This window comes from Arachis duranensis, chromosome 3 (assembly GCF_000817695.3).
Source record: "Arachis duranensis cultivar V14167 chromosome 3, aradu.V14167.gnm2.J7QH, whole genome shotgun sequence".
Taxonomy (NCBI): Eukaryota; Viridiplantae; Streptophyta; class Magnoliopsida; order Fabales; family Fabaceae; genus Arachis; species Arachis duranensis.
Window position 1 is genome coordinate 7,144,446 of NC_029774.3, and position 8,011 is coordinate 7,152,456.

An 8,011-nucleotide genomic window follows, 5' to 3' on the forward strand; every position below is an offset into this window, starting at 1 on the left:
CGTAAATACTCAAGTGTTTATGTATTTTTGTAAATAAAATATTTATTTTATTTAAATAAAAAAATCCCTTATTTCCTCCCAACATGGCGGACAAATTAAAATGGGACTGACATTTTGAGTGGTGAGGCCATTGTTGGTGATGGTGGTGGTAAGCTTTTGCTATCAATAGGGGCGGCAACGGGGCGGGTAGGGGCGGATTTTTGCTCTATCTGACCCCATCCCGCCAAACAAAAACCCGCATCGAACATGTCCCACATCTATCCGCAAGTGGTAAAATGTTAAACCCTAACCCGTCCCTGCGAGTATCCGTCCCGTCCCTATAATTATTAAATCTAATAAATAAAATAAAAATATTTATATATATATTATATATACCGGGGCGGGTTTAACCTAAACTCGCTCCGTTCCGCCCAAGAATTTGCCCCGTTAAAATCTGTTCCGGTGCGGAGGTGGGTAATTACCCGCCCCAAACGAATAAGGGTGGAGCGAATATCCGTAGGTTCAGATAGTGTTGCCATCCCTAACTATCAAAGCTGAGGAGTTACGTCATATGCATTAGTCACTAGTGGCATCAAACATAGAGAAAGAAGGTGGGAGGTATATGTCCGAGATTCTCAATTTTTTTTTTTACTTGTTTTTAAATCTATTCGTTATTGTCTTTGATTTAATTTTTATTTTATTTTATTTTGGGTAATTTAATTATTTTTGGTGTTTTTCAATTTCAAGTTGGAAAACAGAGAGTAATGGTGGTGGGTTTGAGTTGGGATGGATGAAAGGAGGGTATGTCAGTGAAGTGTTGTTGGCTCCTCTTGGAGTTTTTTTTTTGTACATTATTATAAATTATAATTACTGTTTTGCAAGGTTATGTAATTATCTTAATTTGACACACTGATTGGAAAGATTTAAAAGAAAAAATGGAAGTGTAAATATTCAGTTGAATAAATTATTGTTGTTGTACATGGTGAAGTTTTTAACCGAAGTTCCAAAGTGCCTATTTACATTGTTTCAAGTTAACATATTCTCTATGACCAAATAGAATGGTTATATAACTCTATTTTTATATAATTTCTGAAAGTTGTCAATGTAAAAAGTGTTTCGACATAAATATCTCAAAAAAAAAAACTAATAAAATAGATATTATTTGTCATAATTTTATTTGAAATGGCTCAGCAGATGAATAATGCATTCCCGCTGAAGTTAGTTTGACATTTAGACATTTAGTTATAGATAAGAAATCTTTGTATGTCTGAATCATAAAATACAAGTGTCGGAATAAAAATTTCATTTTTACCGTCAAATACTTGGCAAAAAATTGGAAGAAATTAGATCAAAACCCGATTTAGAGGATTGGAGATGGTCACTAGATTTTTTTCTTTGAAATAATCAGTAGATCCTTTACGTAAAGAACCTATTAAATTTTGTGGACACTGATTCTAATAATAGCGGATGTCTCTACTACGGTTGGAGTTGGAACTGGGAGTTTCTAAGCCAAATCTTCTCCCGAAATATCTTGAATCTTATTTAGTCTTTGAAAGCTCCTCAATTTAAATTTGTTCATTGCATTGTTTGTCTCAAAAAATTATTTCTAATTATAGTTTTTTTTACTAATTATGGACCAAATTATACATATTTATACATAAACTTCAATAATAAAAGTCAAACTTGTAAAAGTTTATTTGTAGAATCATCAATTTCATCGATTTTAAATCTAAACTTGTAAACTCGAAATTTTTTATAACTTCTGTATTAAATTACATCTATTAAAATTTTTTATGGACATCAATAGAGACAAGAAGTTTTGTACAATGAAAAATAGTTATTTGTATAATCTTGAAAATTATCTTTACTAATTTATGTTTCCAAAATTAAAATCTTTTATATTTATATTATCAACTATTTTAATAAATATAAATAAATTATATTTTTTTATTGAATATGATTAAAACATAAATATTAAAATAAAATAAAACAACATTGAATAACTACCTTGAATCAATTTAAAAGTAAACCTTACAAAGACAAAACATAAGTTATAATTTTATCTAACATTATTATAGTTATTATTTGTGTATTTTATAGTACTATTAAAGTAAATACAAAAAGTATTGAATTATTAGACATAAAGTTGATTGATGTGATAGTCTAAAATTAAGAATTACCAATAATATTTCTTTTTCAGTAAAACAAATTATATAAAAGTAACTTCATATCTTTGAACTATAGTATAAACTTTTCATTGGTTTCTATTTTTTGAAACAATCTAGCATATCCATCTTTTATAAATTATTTTTAGAAGATGCAATTGTAAAAACAAATGAATAACCAACTTATTTTATGTGTCTCTAAAAAAAATTGAAAATTCTTTAATCTACAAATTAGGATCCAACACATGTGATGCTTATAATAAGAAAAAAATATCTTATAGATTTTTAGCCTTTCCATTTTGAGAGTAGAAAGCATTTGAACCCTTGTAAAAAAATTAGGATACTAAATTATAGGTTTTATTGATTATGGTAAAAAATATTTTTCAAAAATAAAGATTACCTTTTTTATAATAGAAAAAAAAATACATTATGAGTAATACATACTCTTTTAAAAAAATTAGTTAAAATCTTCATTTTCTTTTTTTTTTTTTTTAAAGGAGGAAGCTGAAAAAAATTTACAAACTATCAAAAGGTGTTTCCCTTGCACTTTCAAAAGAAATAACTTACTTTTATATAGCAAGCGATCATGATGTATGTATTTAGTGCTTCCAAAACTTTTAGATAAATCCAAATCAATGATATATCTAAATAGGCACTTTTAAAAGATGTTATTACTGTAATTCGTGCACTAATGACCATATAATAGAGAACCAGCATATTTGATGTATAGTTATTTTTAAATGAAATGACCATTATATCCTGTGGTAAAAACTCTAAAGTATAAAGTTATTGTCATTAATTAAACTTTAATACTGGTTACGTGAAATTTAAAATTATTAATTACATAAAAATCTGTAAGAAAAAATAATTTTACACGGTTCCTAATTGATATAATTTTTTACCTAATAATTATGATTTTATATATGGAAAAAAAAGAGTGAAATACCAAATTTACAAGTCTTATCATATAATATCCCCTCTTTTGCATTTATTTGTTCTATAAAAGGCCATCCATTTCTCTCTTCCTCTTCATTGCATCATATACTTGATCTTACTCAAGTGTTTCAGCAATCCTTTTGAGTAGTTTTCCATTGAGAAAAATAAGAGAAATCTTGCACATTCAAGCTGGTGAATGTGGGAACCAAATAGGAAGAAAGTTTTGGGAGGTTATTAGTGCGACAAACATGGGTTTCACTTTCTAGAAGACAACGAGGCTCGCCATAATTTTAATATTAGAGAAAAGGACAAATAAGTCCCTAACCTTTTATCCCGCGAACATTTTTGTTCCTGACCATTGAAAAATACTTTTAAGTCCCTGACCTTCACAAAACTTAGACGGATCAGTCCCTCTGTCCAAATGCCTCCGTCAGGGACTGATCCGTCCAAATACCTTCGTCAGGGACTGATCCGTCCAAGTTTTGTGAAGGTCAGAGACTTAAAAGTATTTTTCAATTGTCAGGGACGAAAATGTCTGCGGAACAAAAGGTCAGGGACCTATTTATCCTTTTCTCTTAATATTATTTAGTTTTTGTTATCACGTAACAATTAAACTAGCAGTCCACCCGCGCGTAAATGGTGCAGCAGTTATTAAAACAAATTGCCATTATTTGTACATGGGTATTGTTAGCTTAGATTACAAAGTTTCTAAACTGAATAATATTTGTTGGAGTTAATCTTAAGATGGTAACTGATAAGTTTGCTGTGGTATTTGAATATGACCATACGAAGTAATGCTGCATAAGAGTAATAAATTAGGCAATGTGTGGAGATCATGGCTGCAGATTATTTTTACAATGATTTTGTGGTTATGCGTGAGGTAATATCATTTGGCCATTACAATACAACTTTAGGAAGCACAAAACCACATGGATTAAAATGCAATTTTTATTTTTCTTTTTTTATGCCATGATAAAAACAGCCTAATTTCTACACAGTACAACAGGAAGTGATGATCAACATACCAAAATAAACCAGGAAGTGATTGCTGACTAATAACTCTTCCATCTCCATGACATTTTCTAAATTTCCACATTCATAAATATCACCACAGCATACATACAAACTTGACAAGTCATGCTACTAATTAATAGTTTCCATATGTTGTATATTATTATGATATGATTATTATTTCTTAAGTGTCATATATATATATATATATATATACTTGGGAGGAGGTTATGCTGCTGTTTCAGTAGTTGATGGCTTGAGAAGTGAAGAAGAAGAACCAAGAGGCTCATGCACTACAGAATTGGAAGAAACTGATATGGAATTTCCCTCAAGCTGCAAAATAATACTTCCAAGTATTTCAGTTAACAGTCAAACTGTCACAAACTGTCACAAAGTTCACCTACCAACTTTTGAAACACATCAAAATATTACTCCCTCTGATTTAAAATACCTGTCAATTCGGATAAATCATGGTTCGAACTAACAGTTGTTATAAATCAGGAGGAATATAAAGCGAATTCGTTAAATTATTTGGGATCATACCTCTTCAATTGCACCAAATGGTGGTAATCCAGCAGATGGAGACACTCCATCTAGTGCTAGCTGTAGATACTCTGAAATTTTTCCATTCTTATCTTTAGGCAAATTCTCTACAACTGAATTCAAAGTCTGCATATCCAACAATAGATTGGTAAACTCAATGCAAGATTTTAACAAAAGTAAGATAATTAGTATATATAATATATAATATGATCCTAATTTATAAAGAAATGAATTAACCTTGTCAAATTCAAACTTGTTGGATAGTAGTCTCTTAACACCAGATCCATCAAAGGTGTATTCGCTCTGAGCAACAATGACAGGTTGCTCCTGAAGCCGTTCAGCTGCACTTAATGCAACTTTCTTAAACCCCTCCAAAAATGTCTCTTGATTTTCAGAAGCAAGAGGCTTATCCCAATCAGGTCCACCTTGAGATAACAGTACAGGTTCCACAATGTTGCTACACACCTAAATAGATTAACATAAACCAGTAAGTACAAAATGAGCTTAGCATTACTGTGTGTGTAAGTCAACAGGACAGTAAGTACAAAAAGAACTTAACTTGAATAAAATAAAATAAAACAACATTGAATAACTACCTTAACTTGAATCAATTTAAAAGTAAATCTTGCAAAGACCAAACATAAGTTATAATTTTATCTAACATTATTATAGTTATTATTTGTGTATTTTATAGTACTATTAAAATAAATACAAAAAGTATTGAATTGTTAGGCATAAAGTTGATTGATGTGATATTCTAAAATTAAGAATTACCAATAATATTTCTTTTTCAGTAAAACAAATTATATAAAAATAACTTCATGTCTTTGAACTATAGTATAAACTTTTTATTGGTTTTTATTTTTTGAAACAATCTAGCATACCCATCTTTCATAAATTATTTTCAGAAGATGCAATTGTAAAAACAAAGGAATAACCAACTTATTTCATGTGTCTCTAAAAAAAATTAAAAATATTTTAATCTACAAATTAGGATCCAACACATGTGATGCTTATAATAAGAAAAAATATCTTATAGATTTTTAGTCTTTCCATTTTGAGAGTAGAAAGCATTTGAACCCTTGTGAAAAATTAGGATACTAAAGTAGGATACTATGTAATCGTTACGTAACGCCCGTTCACTGGCAAATCCAACTGGTATGCCACGTCCTGAAGTGTGATCGTGCACTCTCCGAATGGCATGTGAAACGTGTGCGTCTCTGGACGCCATCGCTCGACGAATGCACTGACAAGGGCCTCGTCTAACCGGAACCATCTATCGTTCAACCTTGCTAGATGGTATAGCCCGGCCATCCGGAAGTACGGAACGTATCTGTCATCGAGTCGCATGCCCTGCTGCCGCCGCATGCTCCGGATGCATCGCTGGGGCTGCACATGGCATGCACCGCATTGTTAGAACCATCTTCATAACCAATGACAAACATAGCCAAAATGATAAATCATCAAGAAAACGTCATACTAAATAAAACCACATAAAAACCCATGAACGAGAACCACATGCAAAACAACTACCATAGACCACACAGTTAAACCACTAACATAAAACAGCTAAACTATAACCACTTTCATAAAACTGCTTAACTAAAACCATGAACATAAAATAGCTAACGCAAAACAAGTATCACAAACCACTAACATAAAACAACTAACACAAACCACTAACATAAAATAACTAACATAAACCACCAACATAAAAAAATAAACATAAACCACTAACATAAAACAGCTAACATAAAACAACTAAAACATACAACTAACATAAAACAACTAACACAAACCACTAACATAAAACAACTAACATAAACCACCAACATAAAAAAACAAACATAAAACAGCTAACATAAAATAACTAAAACATACCACTAACATAAAACAACTAACACAAACCACTTACATAAAACAACTAACATAAACCACTAACATAAAAAAAATCATACCACTTACAAAAAACAACTAACATAAACCACCAACTAAACCACTAACATAAAACAACCAACACAAAATAACCAACACAAAACAACTAACATAAACCACTAAAATAAACCACTAACATAAACCACCAGCAGAAACCACCTACATAAACCACCAACTAAACCACAATCTAAACCGCATGCAGAATCTCTCAACTAAACCACCAGCAATACCACAACAATTTACTACTAGCACTAAGTTATTTCTGTACTAACCTTGTCGTTGATGACCCCGGCTATATGAGCAACTCCATCCAAGCGATATAACCGTGCCGGATCGTCCCCTATCAGCAGAGTATTCCGCTCAGGTCTTCGTCGGATAGAATCTGGGTCGTTTTCTCTGAGATTTGGTGGGGTAGGAAAAAGGAGAAATGGTTCAAATGAGGCTGATTCGAACTCCTTATATAGCCGAATCACCTGTAATTCGAACCAAGTAGGTTCGAATTATTATGAGCCACGACAAGGGTAATTCGAACCAGGTTGGTTCGATTTACATACAATGTTATACTTCGTATAATTCGAACTACCCTAGTTCGAATTATGTGCTTCATAAGTTCGAACCACATTGGTTCGAATTATGTTCAACCTTTTCTCACCCTAATTCGAACTGCCATGGTTCGATTTATTAACATTTGTAGTTCGAACCAGACTGGTTCAAATTACATTAAAATTATCACCTGGCTTATTGCTGAAACAATTTTCGTTTTGACTTATTTACGTACCTTGAAACTGCCATTGGTTTATTAGGGTATTTTGCCCTAAATATTATTTCAGTTAAATAAACATACACATTTTTGTTGTTACACCTAACAAATACTAAATTTATATTATTGTAATAAAAGATAAAATTTACAATAAATAATGATTTTATGTTATTGATATAATTTGGCTTTTTTTTTTAAATTTGTAATTTCAATTTTATTTTATTTTAAATAATGGAATCAACACTTTAGAATTAATCGTTATTGAAGATGATAAATATTTTATGATTGAAAATTATAGTTAATATAATGCATTTTGAACGATATTTTTTATAATCGATAAAAATGGTTAAATAAAATTGGATAGTTAATTTTTTTTATTTGAAATCTTTTATTAATATTATATATATTAGGTATAAAAGTGAAAAAAATGTTTAAAATAAATCTAATTAAAACCTATTACTGAATAAGCACAAAATACTTAAGAGGAAATGAATTGATAATGATGAATAATATTAACTAGTTTTTGCAATTGAAGCATATTATTATACAATCATATAGTTAATGTGATCTAACACTATACCACAATTTTGAGGCATTGGAACTTTTACTTTGAACAAGTAATGACGAATCTTAAAAAAAATTTTACAGGGGCCAAACATATAATTAAGATATAAATTATCTA

The 8,011-nt window shown here is 30.3% G+C and overlaps 1 pseudogene; it reads right to left on the reverse strand.

Annotated features, from left to right (window-relative positions):
* Positions 1 to 3,914: 3,914 nt before the first annotated feature.
* LOC127745427 (uncharacterized) lies at positions 3,915 to 7,361 on the reverse strand (annotated as a pseudogene).
* Positions 7,362 to 8,011: the final 650 nt, after the last annotated feature.